We start from the raw sequence: 19,457 nt of genomic DNA on the forward strand, positions 1-19,457 counted from the left end.
ACATATACGTGCTGGGATTTGGGGGCATGCTTGGGCAGTTGAGATTAGTTGTGTCATCGCTGTGAACCTGTGAGATGGTATAAATGCTCTTGCCCGCTTGGCATCAAATAAAGTGCAAATGAATTCCAGTGTTTACACGGGTGTTAGTGAGGATTTTTTGGCAATTGAAATTGATAAGAAGACCCAGTTTTGTGAAGTGGGTCATTGTAGTACGGACCTCTAGGAGCGCTTCGGTCTCAGATGGAGCTTTGAGAAGGCAAGCGTCCAAATATGGAAAAATGGTAATGCCTTGTTTTCCTAGGAAGAAACCAGGACCACTGTGAGTACCTTGGAAAAAACTTGTAGAGCTTGGATAATCCAAATGGTAGTACCCTGTACTGGTAGTGACTATGGCCGATGATGAATCATAGGAAACGTCTGTGAGCAGGATGTACTGTAATATGAAAGTACGTGTCCTGTAGGTCGAGGGCCAAGAACCAATCCCCCCCGTTCCAGTCCTGGGATGATGGTGGATAGGGTGACCATCTTGAACCATTGTAGTTTGACAAACTTGTTGAGATTGTGAAGGTCTAGATGGGATGCCAACCGCCAGACTCCTTTTCTACCAGGAAGTAGTGGGAGTAGAAACCACATTCTCTGTGTTGTGGAGGGACTGGTTCTAGGGCTTCTAGTTGAAGATGATGTTTCACTCCCCCTCCAGGATGGGCTCATGAGAGGGCTCCCTGAAGAGGGACAGCGAGGGTAGTTGGCAGGATGGTATTGCTAGGAAGGGGATGGAGTAACCTTCTTTTACTATTTCCAGGACCCAATTGTCTGAAATAATGAGCATCCAAGATGGTAAAAATGGAGCTAGGCGGTTGCCACACTGTTGATATGTAGATGGTGTTACAGATGGTAGGGACAACTGGAGCAGGTAGAAGGTTCTCTGGACCTCGGCCACACTTTCAAATTTGCTGTTTATAAAAGGGCATTTGGGACGATGCCCCTTGTGCAAGCGATTGCACCTGTTGGGAGATCATTGACAATGGCATTGGTTGTCAAACTGCCATTGTGGGTAATATGGCTGAGGTCGAGATTGTGGGGGGAGCTGATATTTTCCCGAGCTCCATTTTGTCTGTGGTGTGTATATGCGAGGGACTTTAGAGTGGCCCAGGAGTCCTTTAATGAGTGTAAGGAATTGTCCATGCGCTCAGAAGAGTTTTGTCCCTCGAACGGGAGATCCTCAACTATAGTTTGCACCTCCTTAGGGAATCCTGAAAGGTGCAGCCATGATGCACTTTGCATTACTACCACAGTAGCAATGGATTGGGCAGCTGTGTCAGCTGAGTCCAGGGAGACCTGCAGTGCCGTGTGAGCTATTAAGTGACCTTCCACTATGAGGGGCAGGAATTGTTCCCTTTTTGCCTCTGGCAGGTCCTGGCAAAGCTCCTCCAGCTTAGAATAATTTATATAGTTGCATTGGCCATAAGGACCTCGGCGTTGGAAATTTGAAATTGGAGGGTAGCAGACGAATAAGATTTTCTGCCCAGGAGATCTAAACGCTTCCAATCTCAGTCAGGATAGGTGGGTCGTGACTGGTATTGATGGCCTTTTTCCTGTACTGCATTCATGTACTGCATGAGAGAAATCAGGTCAGGATACAAAAATAAGAACTCAGCATTTTTGCTGGTACATAATATTTCCTATCTGCCTGTTTACATGTAGATGGGATAGAGGCTGGAGTCTGCCAAAGCAGGTTCATAGGTTCAAGTAGAGCACCGTTAATAGGCAGGGCAATTTTTGTTGTTGAGGGGGTGTGGAGAATATCAATACATTCATGCTCTTGTTCCTTGACCTCCTCGAGTAGAACGTTTAGGGAGTCAGCCACTTTACGAAACAACTCCTGAAAGTGCCTAAAATCATCAGCCAGCATCGGATATGGTGGTATGATAGCTTCATCAGGTGAGGATGAAGAGACGTGAAGGCCCAGAGGTTCTTCCTCACCCTGCTCTCCTTCCAGTTCCTCTCGCTGAGGTGGTATTTGCAAAAGTTGTGGTTCTGGAGATCGGGAGATAGTTGAGGAAGGGATGGATAGAGGCCTGTGAGTTTGAAACAGTGGGGGATTACCAAATTGTGCCCTATACATGACCCAGGGATCCCAATATGGCTAATTAGGTAGGAAGGGAATATGTGTTTGCATCCATGGGGGTTCTGGAAAAGGCTGCGTTCCCTGAATTGTGGCAGGGTAAGGCTGGTAGGTTGATGTCAAGTGCCCTGATGTTGATGGGGCAAGAGACTCTTGATATTCATCCTCCTCGTCCTCAACATCACTAGGGAAAGAAGGTGCCATCCCTGTGGGAGAGCGTGAGGAGTGTCTTGATTGTGAAGTGGGTGAGTCTTGGGATACATCCTGTCTGAGGAGTGGAAAATCCGGAATGTCAGATATAGTAAGGTCCGATGGATGTGTGAATTCCTGTGGTGTGTAGGCTCTTATTGGTGCTGTTGCGGATCGTGGTGCCGAGATTTGAAATGTAAAAGAATCAGCAGATGGAGCCAGAGAGCTTTTCAGAGCTATCAATTTAGTTAGGGCTTGGGACAGTGCAGATGGCTTTTTCGGTGCCAAGGATTTGTGTGAATAGGGCTTCGGCACCATGGGCAGCGTCGGGACCCAGGGTTTCACTGGAGCCAGCTGTTTTGCCAGTGCCAATGTCAGTGCTAACATCAGTGCTGACAGCTTCTTCGATGCCAGAAATGGTCCTGGAGCCGTGGATGAGGTAGAGGGCCCCCTTCGGTCACCAGCAACAGAAGGTTATTTAGACTGACTCTCAGGGGCTGAGGTAGTCAGTCTGGGAGCATATTTGTGCCCCTTGTCAGAAGCCATTGAAGCCATGGATCTAGCTGGGGACAGCATTCTAGCTGCTTGTGCCTCAGAAGCTGAGGAAGGGGCCTCCTTACCCTCAGTCTGGTCAGAGGATGTTTTTCTCTTGGTCAGGTGAGGGGAGTGAGAGTCAACAGATTACCTTGCAGAGCGTCAGGATCTCTCCAGTGAGGAGTAGGAACTGGCATCCAACGCAGGTCGCAAGGACCTTTCCATGAGAATTAATTTGAGTTAAAAGTCCCTGTCCTTTCTTGCTCTCTGCTTCAAACCCAGGCAGTGGGAACACTTCTGAGGAACATGTTCCTCTTCCAGGCAGCGGATACACTGTGCATGGCCATCCATTATAGAGAAGGTGGCTCCGCACGAGACATGCTGCTTAAACCCAGATGAATTGGGCATCAGGGTGAGGAAGCAGCGTCCCTGAGGGGAGGTAGGGAAAAATGGCGGAATGAAAACTAATTTTTTTTTTTAAGAAGGAAGAAGCAGAAAAAAGGAAACCAAGGAGCTAACTAACTATGAGAGAAATAGCAGGTAAGAGACTATCTAGATAACAACGTGAGCTCTGCTAACTGTTCCGTTCCAGACTGCAGGTGGTAGAGAAGGAACTGAGGGCAGTCGGACCGCACAACGCTATATATACGTCCCACACGCAGCGTGAGACAGGAGGTGTACATGTGCGGTCCGATGGGCACTGTTATTGCCATGGGGGCATCACTTGAAGAAGAACTATCTAAACTATACAGCTATCTAACACTAAAAGATCACTAGTAAGAACTAGGTACAAATGGTAGGTAAATGCTGGCTAATAGAGGAAAAACTAAGCTCAAGTGCTACAGGGAGCTCCAACTCTTGACACAGGTAGCAAGAAGGCACTTGGAAGCCGTGGCAACACCCCTTTATGCCCTTGAACTCCATGCATGAGGGATAACAATTTTAAGCCCCACAGCCCCAGCCCTGCGAGCCTGAGTCAGCTGACCTGGGCCAGCCAGGGGTGTTTAATTGCTATGTAGATGGATTCTAGCTGCTTGTGCCTCAGAAGCTGAGGAAGGGGCCTCCTTACCCTTAGGTACCCTTAGTAGGGTGTGGCTAAGATCAGCGAGGCATTTTGCTCTCTTCAGTTACAGGGCGGTTGGCCAAAAAGTGATTTGTTTGGGGTAAAAATGTCACACTTTCATTAAAACTCTATAATAACCCTCATGCCTTTTCACTGTGTGACTCAATCACCTAGCAAGTGACGTATAGTAAAGCTGTGTGCTGTGGGGGAGAGCTGTAGGAGGCCTCATTTTAAACTGGTTCTACTCAGGGTTAGCTGCTGAGCCTGAGGTTCACCATAAAAACTCTTTTGTATATGATTTAGCTTTTTTTAAGGGGCACAATGAACAGATTATGGGCTGTATTATCACATGATACACAGTATATTGCTATATTGAACCTCCACAGCTATTTAACATATACATAGAAGATACAATGAGAGAAAGTTAGAAGCTCAGCCAGGCATATAGCCCAATGGCATATAAATCAACAATATAAGATATGCTGATGACTTAGTTTGCATCACTTTTACTAGAGAAGAACTTGAGAACATGCTTATTGCTGTGAACAATGCTAGCCAGAAATACAAATGACTATCAATGTTAACTAGACAAAAAGAATGATAATAAATAAACACAGTAACTCATATGGTAGCTCATAGCTATATCTTGATGCTCAAGTGGTAGAAGAGGCGAATAGTTTCTTCCACTTAAAAAGTCTAATAACATCAGACAGAAGATGTGACAAAGAAGTTGAGATGGATACTAGATTGCTGAGGTGCTATATATAATCAAACCTCCCATATGGATCTGTGAGCTGGACACTCAAAAATGACACAGAGTTTACTCAGAGCATTCAAGTTTTGCCGTTACAGAAGAATGTTAAAACTTGGCTGGATAACTAAAATGCATGAATGATGAGGTGATGAGAAGGATGAATTTAAAAAGACCACAACTATCTGAGATTTTAGATTAAAGAAAAACATATTTCTGTGAACACACAGGTTTCCAACCTCAGGGCAGCTCACTTTCAGTACTTATGTTATCAGCAACACTGAAGGCCAACCAGGAGGAGGAAGAAAGAGAACCAGTTACATCAGAAACATTACCACATGGACTGGTATTCAAAGGAGACTATAAGTTTTACAGCTCTGTCATGGCTGCGAAAGATGGAAGGTGCTGGTCAACAACCTGTGCATCGGAGACTTGAGAGAGAAGTGATATGCTATGGAAGTGAGCCAGTCAAAGAGGAGACAATCACCGGGATGTAACGTCATGGATATACCAGCAATTAGACAAGGTGAAGACATTTGTGAGGAAGGATAATTCACTTTTCTATATGTACCGTATGGATAGTACAATATATTTTATTCTAGTATTTCTATGTCATCTCTATCTATTACAATGTCTTAACATGCAGGCATTGATGACCCTGTATTAAAACCTTCTGCCACTTGCAAGCCAGAAACTGAAGCAGTTTACTGAGCCGTCTATCATTCCAAGAGGCTGCTATGTATTTCTAGATAGAGATAAGTTGAATGAAGACACTGTTACTCTCAACTGTACAAGTTTATGTTGATATCAACTTGTTGGCTGATCTTGTAGAAGTACTTAGTTCTGAAGTTACCACTTCATAAGGCTCCATTACAAAAGGGTTCCAGGAATTAGGTGTAGTCAGCCAGCCAGCCTAATTACCAAGCAAGATGAAAGAATAAATACCATGATACATTTAAATTCTCAAATGCCATTGCTTTACAGCTCTTTCCTCTTAGGAAAAAGTAATTAGAATATGAACATTTTAAAGATTCTTTATGTTTAAATGTAGGGAGAATTTACAGAAACAAATGTAGGCCAGGAATGGGAAATACTCAGAAGGGATTTTGTTTTCCCTTTTTCAGCTAGACTGAGTTGTAGTCATAAGCAAAAACCACTAAGCAAGAAACCTGATGTCTGTGCATGAAAACTGGTGAGGGCTCCAGGATAGAAACTTATAGTGAGAAAATCAGAAAGGTCACATAGCACTTCTCATGAACCAAAGTGAAGGAAACAGAAAAAAAATCCATCCTCTGTGCAAATGAAAAAAAAACTTTAAAAATATCTATTCTAATATTATTATTAATAATTTATTTATTTTTATTACCTTAGTGCCTAGGACCCTTAGACATGGACCAGGACCCTGCTAGGTGCTATATAAATAGAGCAAAAAGACTCTGCCCCAAAGTATTTATAATCCAAGTCAGGAAGTCCACTACCTCGGTACCTGCCTCCAGGAAGGTATTTTGGACCCATGACTATAGATCAGCGGCTCTCAAACTTTGTTGCACCGTGACCCCCTTCTGACAACAAAAATTACTACACAGCCCCTGAAGGGGGGGACTGAAGCCTGAGTCTGCCCAAACCCTGCCACCCTGGGCAGGAGGGCCAAAGGCCAAGTCCCAACGCCCCAGGCTGGGAGGCCCAAAGCCCCAGGCCCCAGCAAGTCTAACGCCAGCACTAGTGACCCCATTAAAATGGGGTCATGACCCACTTTGGGGTTCCAACACACAGTTTGAGAACCGCTGCTATAGATGATTCACTGAGCTGCTTCTGACATTGTGGTGATGCATCTGTTGGGATTCAAGCAGTGACACTTCCTGCTAGGTGTACCCAGTCGAGGTGTGTTTTAGAGCTACAAGGAATATTTTTGAGTAACTGCAATAAAGAAAACTATACACCTCTCTAGAGCCACGCTCCGTCCCAATGCCCTGCCCTTGCTCCCCCTCTCCTCAGAAGCTGGCGAGGGCTCAGCTCGGGCTGGTGGACTGGACCTCAGGGCTGCTACATGCTGCTTGACCTCTCCCTCCTTGGCCCTTACCCAGCTTCTGTGACTTTGCTCTCTCTTGCCCCACACTTCCTCTTCCTGTCTGGCCCCTGTTCCTGGGTGTTTCTTTGTTTAAACCCTGCCTGGTCACCTGGCCTCTTTTGTTCTACTCCTTGCAAGTTTCCACTGCTCCTACCTTCTGCCCTCCCTTCAGAGAAGTCAGCTACACTAGTTTTCTGGTGATGCAGCCGTTCCATTGTCCCAAATGTTTGCACCTAAAGGCAGGTCTACACTACGGCAGGGATCGACGCTCTGAGATCGATCTACTGGCGGTCGATTTAGCGTGTCTAGTGAAGACCCACAAAACGGGTATCTCTTCTGACAAGAAGAGTAAGGTAAGTGAACGGGACATTTTCTCCTGTCGACCCCCCATGGTGTAGACCCCGTGGTAACTCGACCTAAGATACGTTGACTCCAGCTACATTATTCACATAGCTGGAGTTGCGTAGTGTAGGTCGACTTACCACGGTAGTGTAGACATAGCCTAAGTAGAGTCATTAAGTCCCAAGCACCTTCTTATTGTATCTGTCTGGGGCATACCTGCAACAGGTCTGTCACAAATGGTAGACCCACATACACATAGGCAGAGATGATACAGCAGTTTTTCATAATACAACTTCACAATATCAATCAGAATTCATAAATTGTACAGACATAGCCCAGTTCATCAAAACACCATAACAGGGGATGTGAAGGGGGTGTGTGTTGTAGCAAACGCACAGAAAAACAAAACTAAAGGGTAAAGAGACCCGGGGAGAATAAAGCCGTCAGTCCTGTGGGCAATGTGGGGAGATTTGGCGATAATAAATGAAAAGCCCTCCACCCACGGAAAGGAAATAAACAACACATACAAAATGTGGGATTTAACCAATAGCCACACCCGTTACAATGAACTTTGTTTTCATTATCATGTCTCATAATACTGTTTTAATCCTCCTGCCTCCCATAACCAACCATAGGGTGACCAGATGTCCCGTTTTTATAGGGACAGTCCCGTTTTGGGGGACTTTTTCTTATATAGGCGCCTATTATCCCCCACCCCCTGTCCAATTTTTTCATAGTTGCTATCTGGTCACCCTAACCAACCATAACAGTGGTGTCCGTGCAGCTGTGAGATCAAGCCTGGAACATTGCGATGGGACGTATCTCAAGAGAATCCCTATGAAAACATTCAGAAGAAATTTTTGAGAAGCAGTGATTTTTGGTGACTTGAACAAACTGGTTTGTTTGAAAACCAAAGGTGGTAGGACTCTAGAACATTTCAATTCCTCATACCTGACCAGAAATCCCATTGTCTGCCTTCCTTTTGACTAGAATCTGGCAGCAAAAAAAAACTGTGGATGAAAATCTGCAGGTGACTTTTGACTGTGCACAGGCAGGACACTATCTGATTGCCTGTGATCACGTCTTGTTGGTCCCATCAAGAATAAAAGTCTGCTACCAAGTAGCTGCTCAGGTAGTAGGTGTTTGAGCTGGAAGTCCTTGATTTGGTCCCCAATGGCTTCCTGACGTTTGCATTCTTAACACTGAAGAGTCAGATTCTAATGGTTTGCATGGTTGGTATGTGAAACGATTCTTCACTGGAGTAGAGGATTAAGGGGAAACCTGTGCTGTCTCCCAGTGAGGACATTGATAAAGTGGAGACATGTTAATTCCCAGGGCACTGAAGTCATTGCCATGAGCCAGCTGATGCCACCCAACACTGTTATTCAGATGTGAACAACTGCAATTATTCATCTTATTTGGGAAAAAACAAACCCTATCTCTAGCTGACCTCTGTGTCTCTTTTGGATTTCCTTCATTGTGCATGACTTTACAATGTGACCCTGATTTGCCACCACTATCCAGACAGACAAATGCAACTATCTAGGGGTGCTTGAACCAGCAAACTCACTGCTAAGAGACATAGATCTTTTTTTTTTTTTTGCCCTGGGACTAAGCATATTGCTGCTGCAATCCGTTCATCCCTGAAGATCAGAGGCCAGGATTTTTAACCAAAATGAAATCTCCTGAATGAGAGTGGAGAATATTAACTACTTAGGCAGGAAGCCACTAAAGCTGTTAGTAAAATAAATATTATTTACTTTCCAGTGTGTTGAGTAAAAGTTTTCAAACTTCAGCTGAGATCTGCCACCCTGATGCAAAATCCAAGTACAGAAATGCTGGTGTACAAGACAGGGAAACTGAACATTTGAAACTGAAGACAGTTATGTTGTCTACAGAGGTGCAGAAACACCATTTTAAAAAAATAAATGATCAGCCGTTATCACGGTGCATGCAAGTGGAAAACCCAAAATGCTTGATCTGGGAACTGAAAACCACAGATGACGAACCTGCTGATTTTCTGATGTTTCATCATCTCAGTTAAGGTATCAAAGGGAAATACTCCAGATGTAATGTACAGCTGTAGTCATGTCACACATAAGAAGAACAAAAAGAACAAGTGGCAGAATACAACATTGACATGTAAAGAAGGATAATAGGACAATAACAACATCACCCTGTATCTTGGGCCAAATTCATCAGCATGTAATGGCTCATTGACACCAGCTCTGCTAGCATAAAAGATCTGAAAAAGCACCATAACAGACCCACAGGGAAATTCTCAGGATGTAGAAGAGCCCCTAATAGGTGTAGGTGGCATAGCCAGCTCAGCACCAGTACCTGCAGGAGCCTACAACACAGGTGGTGTGTTGCAGGTGGGAAGAGGCAGGGCTGATGCATTCTTATGCCCTTAGTTTTTGCAACAGCACATAGGGACCATCACACCCAGGGCACTAGCTGGCCAACCTTCAGGTTTTTGTAACATGAACTAACGGCTGATGAACCCCAGCATAGGGGAGAGGCAAAGGCAACAGAGGTGCAGGGCTTGTCTATCTGTCTATGATATTGATAAAGTATCCATCACCATAGGCTGGTACTTAGGCACCAGAAATAATAGTATGGTAATCAGTGAACCGCTCTTTCTAGTCCTCAATTCAACACCTACTATTTATAGTTTGATTTTTGTCTAGCTCACTCCTGTCAACTTTTTTCCTCTCATAGATTCATAGATACTAAGGTCAGAAGGGACCATTCTGATCATCTAGTCTGACCTCCTGCACAGCGCAGGCCACAGAATCTCACCCACACACTCCTACAAAAAACCTCACCTATGTCTGAGCTATTGCAGTCCTCAAATCGTGGTTCAAAGACTTCAAGGAGCAGACAAGCCTCCCTCAAGTGACCCGTGCCCCATGCTACAGAGGAAGGCGAAAAACCTCCAGGGCCTCTCCAATCTGCCCTGGAGGAAAATTCCTTCCCGACCCCAAATATGGCGATCAGCTAAACCCTAAGCATATGGGCAAGATTCACCAGCCACATACTACAGAAAATTCTTTCCTGGGTAACTCAGATCCCATCCATCTAATATCCCATCTCAGGGGATTAATCCTATTTACCCTGAATATTTAAAGATCAGTTACTTACCAAAAATCACATTATCCCATCATACCATCTCCTCCATAAACTTATCGAGTAGAATCTTAAAACCAGATAGATCTTTTGCCCCCACTGCTTCCCTTGGAAGGCTATTCCAAAACTTCACTCCTCTGATGGTTAAAAACCTTCGTCTGATTTCAAGTCTAAACTTCCTGGTGGCCAGTTTATACCCATTTGTTCTTGTGTCCACATTGGTGCTGAGCTGAAATAATTCCTCTCCCTCTCCTGTATTTAGCCCTCTGATATATTCATAGAGAGCAATCATATCTCCCCTCAACCTTCTTTTAGTTAGGCTAAACAAGCCAAGCTCCTTAAGTCTCCTTTCATAAGACAAGTTTTCCATTCCTCGGATCATCCTAGTAGCCCTTCTCTGTACCTGCTCCAGTTTGAATTCATCCTTTTTAAACATGGGAGACCAGAACTGCACACAGTATTCTAGGTGAGGTCTCACCAGTGCCTTGTATAATGGTACTAAAACCTCCTTATCCCTACTGGAAATGCCTCTCCTGATGCATCCCAAAACCGCATTAGCTTTTTTCACAGCCATATCACATTGGCAGCTCATAGTCATCCTATGATCAACCAATACTCCAAGGTCCTTCTCCTCTTTTGTTACTTCTAATTGATGCGTCCCCAGCTTATAACTAAAATTCTTGTTATTAATCCCTAAATCCATAACCTTACACTTCTCACTATTAAATTTCATCCTATTACTATTACTCCAGTTTACAAGATCATCCAGATCCTCCTGTATAATATCCCAATCCTTCTCCGAATTGGCAATACCTCCCAGCTTTGTATCCTCTGCAAACTTCATTAGCGCACTCCCACTTTTTGTGCCAAGGTCAGTAATAAAAAGATTAAATAAGATTGGTCCCAAAACCGATCCCTGAGGAACTCCACTGGTAACCTCCCTCCAACCTGACAGTTCGCCTTTCAGTAGGACCCGTTGCAGTCTCCCCTTTAACCAATTCCTTATCCACCTTTTGATGTTCATATTGATCCCCATCTTCTCCAATTTAACTAATAATTCCCCATGTGGCACGGTATCAAATGCCTTACTGAAATCTAGGTAAATTAGATCCACTGCATTTCCTTTATCTAAAATATCTGTTACTTTTTCAAAAAAGGAGATTAGGTTGGTTTGGCACGATCTACCTTTTGTAAAACCATGTTGTATTTTGTCCCATTTACCATTGACTTCAATGTCCTTAACTAATTTCTCCTTCAAAATTTTTTCCAGGACCTTGCATACTACAGATGTCAAACTAACTGGCCTGTAGTTACCCAGATCACGTTTTTTTCCTTTCTTAAAAATAGGAACTATATTAGCAATTCTCCAATCATTCGGTACTACTCCTGAGTTTACAGATTCATTAAAAATTCTTGCTAATGGGCTTGCAATTTCAGGTGCCAATTCTTTTAATATTCTTGGATGAAGATTATTTGGACCCCCCGATTTAGTCCCATTAAGCTGTTTCAGTTTCACTTCTACCTCAGATATGGTAATATCTACCTCCATATCCTCATTCCCATTTGTCATGCTACCATTATCCCTAAGATCCTCTTTAGCCTTATTAAAGACTGAGGCAAAGTATTTGTTTAGATATTGGGCCATGCCTAGATTATCTTTAACCTCCACTCCATCCTCTGTGTTTAGCAGCCCCACTTCTTCTTTCTTAGTTTTCTTCTTATTTATATGGCTATAGAACCTTTTACTATTGATTTTAATTCCCTTTGCAAGGTCCAACTCTACTCAACTTTTAGACTGTCTCACTTTATCCCTACATGTTCTGACCTCAATTAGGTAGCTTTTCTTGCTGATCCCTCCCATCTTCCACTCCCTGTATGCTTTCTGCTTCTTCTTAATCACCTCTCTAAGATGCTTGCTCATCCAGCTTGGTCTACAACTCCTGCCTATGAATTTTTTCCCCCTTTCTTGGGATACAGGCTTCCGATAGCTTCTGCAACTTTGATTTAAAGTAATCCCAGGCCTCCTCTACCTTTAGATCCATAAGTTCTTCAGTCTCCTTCTTCTGCCTCTCCTCCTTTCAGTTTCTGATAGTAAGGCTTGAATGCAAATGATGGTGTTGCAAGGTGCTTAGAAAATGGCCAGGATTGAGTTCATCATGCTGATGTCCTCTGGCAAGGTTCCACACAGTCCCTCAACACCCTGCCTCCAATGAAAAGAGAGGAAGATAAAGGGGATGGGGTGAGTTTAGGAAGGAATTAAGAAGGTAAAGGGATACGAATTATTATAATAGGTTGTAGATATGGAGAAGTTACTTACCATGTACATTAACTTGAGTTCTTCTTGATGTGTTGTCCCAATGGGTGTTCTACTCTAGATGTATATGCACTTCAATCAGAGAATTTTTTGCCAGCAGTATCCATTTGGTGCATGCATACACCCTAGCTATCCTCGTGCCCAATGCCAAGGGTATACAGGGCAGTGAAGGACCAACCACCAGCTCCTTCTCCACTGTGGAACCCAACCTAAGCTAGGGACTCCCAAATAGAGGGGAAGAAGGGTGGTCGTGGAGCAATCACGGGGACAATATGTCTTGAAGAACTAAAGTTACTATACAAGGTACATAACCTCTCTTTCTTCAAGTGATTGGTCCTGTGCATGCTCCACTTCAGGTGCCTCCCAAGCAGTGGTTCAGCTATGGAAGTGAGTATTTTGGAGTTGGCATGACCTGCCCCTTCCTGGGCATACACCTTGCTCAACACCAGTGTCTCTGGGTTTGCCACTACAGCACTTCTTCCCCTCTCAGCTTCCCCTCAAGACATTTACCTGTAAATATTGAGCAGTCTTGGCTGCCTTTCCTAACACGATTTTGAGGGCCCTGCCAATTGACTATGACTCCAACTTCTGGGTTTGAAAAACCACCAAACTTTCATTTAACTAGATTAAACATAACAATTGCGTTCAGTAACCCTTCCACTTCTTATTCCACTAGGGAAAGCCTAATCTGATAAGAGTCTGGCCGTGCTTCCCTCCCCAACCCCCTCTGTGATCCTGCTTCCTCTGTCTTCGAGAGAGTACCTCAGAGTAGAGATAGGAATACCCTTCATTCTCGGTGCAAATAATATAAAAAGTCTTCGTGAGGCTCTGAAGGGCTTCATTCTTGGAGGTAAAAGCCAATGCCCTCTAAATGTCTAATGGATGTAACATTAAAAACATAAGAATGGCCATACTGGGTCAGACCAATGGTCCATCTAGACCAGTATCCTGTCTTCTGACAGTGACCAGTGCCAGATGTTTCAGAGGGAATGAACAGAACAGGGCAACTGTCAAGTGATCCATCCTCTGTCATCCAGTCCCAGAGGTTTAAGGACACTCTAGAGCATGGGGTTGTGTTCTTCACCATCTTGGTGAATAGCCATTGATGGACCTATCATCCATGAACTTATCTAATTCTTTTTTTTAACATTTACATTTGTCCTTCACAATATCCCCTGGCAATGAGTTCTACAGGTTGACTGTGTATTGATACCTGTCAGGGATGGTCTAGATAATACTTAGTCCTGTCATGAGTGCAGGAGACTGAACTAGATGACCTCTTGAGGTCCTTTCCAGTCCTACAATTATACGATTCTGTGACCTACATCCTTATGTTTGTTTTAAACCTGCTGCCTATTAATTTCATCAGGTGACCCATAGTTCTTGTGTTATGTGAAGTAGGAAATAACACGTCCCTAGTCACTTTCTCCACCCTTTCATGACTTTATAGACCTCAGTCATATCTTCCCTTAGTTGTCTCTTCTGTAAACTGAACAGTCCCAATCTTTTTAATCTCTCCTCATATGGAAGCTGTTCCATCCCCCTCACCATTTTTGTTGCCCTTCTCTGTATCTTTTCCAATTCTAATATATCTATATATAAATTAGCATGATATGTACACAAACCCTCCTGATTTGCACAAGGCATTAGAGAACACTGGTAATTGCATATTAGATACTATTTTAGGTGTAAATTGAGCATGAGTACAAAGAAACCCTTTGTCAGGGTGTAGGAGGGTCTGTCATAAGGGGCCCTAACTCTCCCACCCTCTAACTGACATTATGGTGACAAGGAATGATGTTTACATGGATAAATGTTACAAAGGACCAGAGCTGTAACTAGGCATTGTATTACCGGGAGCGAGCAAGCATATTTGCGCCCCCTCTTGGGTTTTTTTAGATGAAATGAGATAGGATATTATAGAGTAATGACAATGAGTTTATTTTTGCAAACAGGTACAGTACATAAAAAATAAAAGCTACTGTATGATTCTTTTAGGTGCCACATTAATTCTTACACAATCCTTTAACATCCCTATAGTATCCTCCTGTATCATTTTTAAGTAAACTCGTTGATTGGTACAGAAAAAAACATGGACTGAAAATAATCGTAACAAACATGGATACTGCTATGACTTAATAGCACAAAGTATTCAGAAAGACATAACATTTCATTTTTGTTTATACATTTAACTAAAAGAAAATGTGTTAATAATGAGTCAATCTTCCCAGCAATGGTTTAGGGACACATACAATGATAGAAACTCTGTATGAGTAACATGCAAACAAATAGGGTGAACATACTCGGTAGATTATAAGCTTTGTAATGATACCTTACAAGAGACCTTTTGCAAAAAGCATATTCCAATTACATCATATTCACATTTATAAGCATATTTTCATAAAGCATATGGAGTGCAACGTCTCACAGGGATCTTAACCTTTCCAGTTTTCCTGCAGTAATCCATTTGTTCTTGTATTCATCTTCCAGTTCACACTCTACTGCAAGATATTTGATTGTGGGATTGGTGGAATCTGCAATTTTTTTGCAGATGAAAGACTTGAATAGGGGGGAGCCAATTTAATCAATCCTAGACCACACCATCTCTGTCCTGGAAATACAGAGTTTATTGCACATTTTAATAGTAAGGTGAAGCCATACTCTAATTGCTTCTCTGATTACATTATCTATGGCTATAAACATTCATTTGGGAGAGTTTGTGAGACCAGCTAAATAGATTAATCTCGGAGTGATGCATATTATGAGGTTTTGGACCTTCTGGGTTGATTTGAGAGGTGTTTTGTTTATACTTTAAATTTATTATCATCTTTTGTCAGATTTTGTAAGACCTACCAAGTGGTTCACCTTTTCTCCTAGATATTTCTGGGTCTCTCCAGATAGTATCCTGCCTACTTTATCCTTCACAATATTCCATGGCGCATGATTGTTGATCATGTCTGAGTTGTGAGCAGGTGTCGGGAGGAATCCATGGTATTTCCATGATCAAACTCTGAGGCCAGAGAGGTCATAGAAGGCTTCCTGAATCTGGATGTTCTTAGTCATGCCTTCCCAAGATTTACTTAGAAGCACAAAACTGTCTGCAGAAGCTAATGATTTTTCCAAAGTCCATTTTCTTTAATGCAGCAAGTAATGGATCCAGGGCCCAGTTAAGCAATGGGAGGATATTTGACATTAATGCAGGCTGTTGTTTCCTGACCTCCATCTGTGTGGTTATATTCACGTAGGAGTCCTTTATGATGTGCATCATATGGTGGTCTAGAGTTCTGTCGCAAAGTGCCTCAGGGGTATATCCAGAGCACACAGAGCCATACACCCTCGCTGTTCATGAAGACAGCTGTAGTCTTGGCGTTCTTGATTAGTAGCTGCAAGAGCTTTAAGTTCTCTTAGCAGCCTTGTGACTTCTATGGTCAGTGTACAGGAGTACAGTCTCAGCCATGGTGACAGGAGGCCAGTTTCCCAGGCCTTTTAGGTCTTATGGGTTCATCATCTTGGATGAACTCCACATACCAGCACCCTTATGATGGGACTGTAGTTGCCCCACACTACTCTGGGGAGCGCTGCAGGTAAAGAACAGAGCTTCCCAAAAGCAGTCCCATATGCTCCTACTGGCTCCACAGATTAGTCAACCTCATGGTCAATAGCGTCAAGGGCTGCTGATAGAGCTAATAGTATCAGCCTGTAATTAATAAAAAGAAAAGGAGTACTTGTGGCACTTTAGAGACTAACAAATTTATTTGAGCATAAGCTTTCGTGAGCTACAGCTCACTTCATCGGATGCATCTGATGAAGTGAGCTGTAGCTCACGAAAGCTTATGCTCAAATAAATTTGTTAGTCTCTAAGGTGCCACAAGTACTCCTTTTCTTTTTGCAAATACAGACTAACATGGCTGCTACTCTGAAACCTGTAATTAATGGCGACGTAGTCCTTTGAACATGCACATTGATAGGGAGGTCCTAATTAGTATTTGCAAGGCCGTGTACTCACCATCCATAGTGTCCCCTTGTGTCAGGGTGCAATGCTGCAAGGGCCCCCTCTGCTGGCACTTCTCTTGGGGCTCTCACTGTCAACGCCAAGCCCACCTTCACAGCTTGCCCCCACAGAGGCCTATTCTACTTCTCATGGGCTCTCCCGAACCAGCAGCAGCTGCTGGGCCTCGTGGGCCAATTAGGCCCTAATTCTTCTGAAGGGCCATTGTCCCCATGCAAGTATTATTATCGGTTCATTGTTACTCAAGGAACAAATGGATACAAACTTATCTTTCAGTACATTTTTCTCTTTAAAAGAACGAGCAGCGCAGCGATACTTGTTTTTGCTGCAGGAAGCTCTCTCTCTGTAAGGGGGAGTGAAGAAAGTCCCTTTTTAAAATAACAAGAAATTCATTAGCACTTCTTGTTCTTTTTTTGAAGTCACCCTTATAGATATTTTGATAACACATCCTTTTACACACACGTGGTCTAGTCTGCTGATGTGGTAGATGGAGGTAATGCTGTTCAGAGTGCCAGGCCTGTTACCTATAGGAGGCTACTTTTCTTTCTGAGATCCTCCTAGTTTTTTCAGGAATAGAACATTTCCTTTGTTTTTGCCATTCCATCTCTTCTTCCCATCTTGTTTAAGTCTGTTTACCTAAAAACATGACTAGTCATTAACAACCATTACTGTAGAGCTAAAATCCAGCAACAAATTGATCATTTCTTTCCCCCAAAAAAGATCTTTCTATATCCGCAAGAAACACTACCCAGCTAAAATCAGCAATGGGGTTTTAACAAATATCTTCCATCTGTAAACTAAATTCTGAGACTGTTGCAGACAAATAACCATTTAACACTCAGATTTCCACACCCTATGGTTCTGCTTTGATTTGTAGCTGTCCCAAGGTACTGTGCAGGGCTGAGGCCTCCTCTGTTGTGAAGGCTGTGGACTTCATTCCGGGCACTGACATTTCAGAAAAGTTATCGCACCAGCACCACTTTCCCCCCAAGGCCTGGGCAATAGTTATTTTCACATGACATGCTGATGCTGGAGTGACAATGCAATTTCAGATTTTTGTTTTCTGAGGGCGGTTTTTTTTTATCACTAAAATTGGTCCTTAAACTCATTTTGCATTATTAACTGACACTTCCCATTCATCCAATGGAGAAGTAAACTTGGTGATATGGGGGAGAAGTAAACTTGGGGCCAGATTCTCTGCTATATTTAGTCCCTGCTGAGCACAATGATGGTGGGAAGGGCACAGGGGATCAGTCAGGGCTTCCTGATTCTCAGCCCTAGCCTCACCCCACATCAGGTGGCAACATTCCCTCATGGAGAGACTATCTGCCAACGATAGCTGGATCATAGTGCACTTGTCACCTCTTCCCCGCAACACTCACTCACTGTATTCCAGGGACTGATGGGAGAGAGGTTTAGGAGCCAGCTATGCCAACTCTAGACTCACCAGAGACTCCCCACACCAATGGTAACCCCAGCATGGGACTCACAGGCTCTCCCCTCCCTCCATACCGCCTGAATGGTGCAAGGGGAGCAGAGTAGGTCAGAGAATCTGGCCCTATCTCTTCACAAAAGGAAAAACACACCTTTCCCTCGTTATTGCCCCTGTGAATCTCTTTCAGTCCAGGGACTGCCCATTTCTATCTCCACAGGTGTCAGGGGGTCCCACTGCTCTACTGGTTCAGTAATGCACTTGAAAACTCCAGTGTTGTATCTTCACTTTAGGAAGCACTAGGATCAGCACCCTTTAAGCACACAGGGTATGTCTGTTTTACAATGGGAGTCACATTGGTTCTCTTTTAAGCAGTCCATTTTTGCTAAGAATCATTCCAACAGCCTCTGTGCATTTTATGAGGCCCACTTCAGTATCTGTAGTGCAGGTGAGTTGGCTAGTGACAGTGGCCTCATTAATCAAAACCAGTATCAAATGCACATTACTTGCCTTTGTAGCTAGTATGGGCTTTGAATTGCCCCTTGCTACTTACCTCACCCTGGGCTATTAAGCACTACCCTTGCCCCCAATTTGGAACAAGAGCTCAGTTCCTTAAGAGGTTTCAGAGTAGTAGCCTTGTTAGTCTGTATTTGCAAAAAGAAAAGGAGTACTTGTGGCACCTTAGAGACTAACAAATTTATTGGAGCATAAGCTTTCGTGAGCTACAGCTCACTTCATCGGATGCATTCCTCACGAAAGCTTATGCTCCAATAAATTTGTTAGTTCCTTAAGAGCGTCTTTACAAATCACAGTCATCTCTGCCCTTGGATCCATTTTAAGTGTAACAATAGAATTGCAAACACAGTAGTTAAAGCCTGTTCCTGAATCCTGTCTTGGTATACAGGCCTCAGGGAATAGGCATCACACGCCCTTACTTGCACAATCCCTCCGATCCCTTACTGTGACCAACCTTCCCCCAAGGCCTTTTTTCTTACATTTGCTGTATATACTTTCCCCAGCTGCACAGACTGCATCTGTCGTGTGGTTTCCATTGCTGCACTTCTCATACTTCCACCCAGGCAACAAAACACTCACCCTTTTTCCAGGGTGATTTTTCTTTACTGCATCTTGCACCATCCTTCCTATTGCGGTCACTCTTTCTCACGGGGGTTCTCCTCCCTTTTGAAGGCGAAAGCTCCCCTTCTGGCCCTTTCTCAGACTGCCTGTGAGTTGGGAGTGAGACGCCTCAATGTGGCGGTGTTCACTGAAAACAGTACAACAGGCTTAGTTCCCTTCAGCTTGAGCCCTGATTCCAGTGTCAACTGGGGGAGCGAGAATTCACTGGTGCAGGGTACTGACTTAAGAGAAAGGGAAGACTGTGGCTTTGGGAGGATCCGCTTCCCAAGGAGGGAACTTTCAGTGCTACCTCTGGCCACAGAATCCTGGGGATCCATCCCACAGATTTCTAGTCCTTTATTTCTATACATTCCCCTGTTCATAT

The 19,457-nt window shown here is 43.6% G+C and overlaps 2 long non-coding RNA genes across 3 annotated transcripts in view; one reads left to right on the forward strand and one right to left on the reverse strand.

The window, feature by feature from the left end:
- Positions 1 to 19,457, reverse strand: part of LOC119856198 — a 118,890-nt gene that overhangs the window by 42,327 nt on the left and 57,106 nt on the right. The window lies entirely within an intron of this gene.
- Positions 5,828 to 19,457, forward strand: part of LOC122456939 — a 35,943-nt gene continuing 22,313 nt past the window's right edge. The window contains exons 1-3 of one of the 2 annotated variants that reach the window (XR_006276119.1): positions 5,828 to 5,840; positions 7,184 to 7,188; positions 9,113 to 9,117. This is a non-coding gene — a long non-coding RNA (uncharacterized LOC122456939). Of the gene's footprint in view, positions 5,841 to 7,183; positions 7,189 to 9,112; positions 9,118 to 12,304; positions 12,316 to 19,457 lie in introns of those variants that run through there. The other variant, XR_006276121.1, reaches the window with a different exon arrangement.

The sequence above is a fragment of the Dermochelys coriacea genome, chromosome 1 (assembly GCF_009764565.3).
Source record: "Dermochelys coriacea isolate rDerCor1 chromosome 1, rDerCor1.pri.v4, whole genome shotgun sequence".
Classification (NCBI taxonomy): Eukaryota; Metazoa; Chordata; order Testudines; family Dermochelyidae; genus Dermochelys; species Dermochelys coriacea.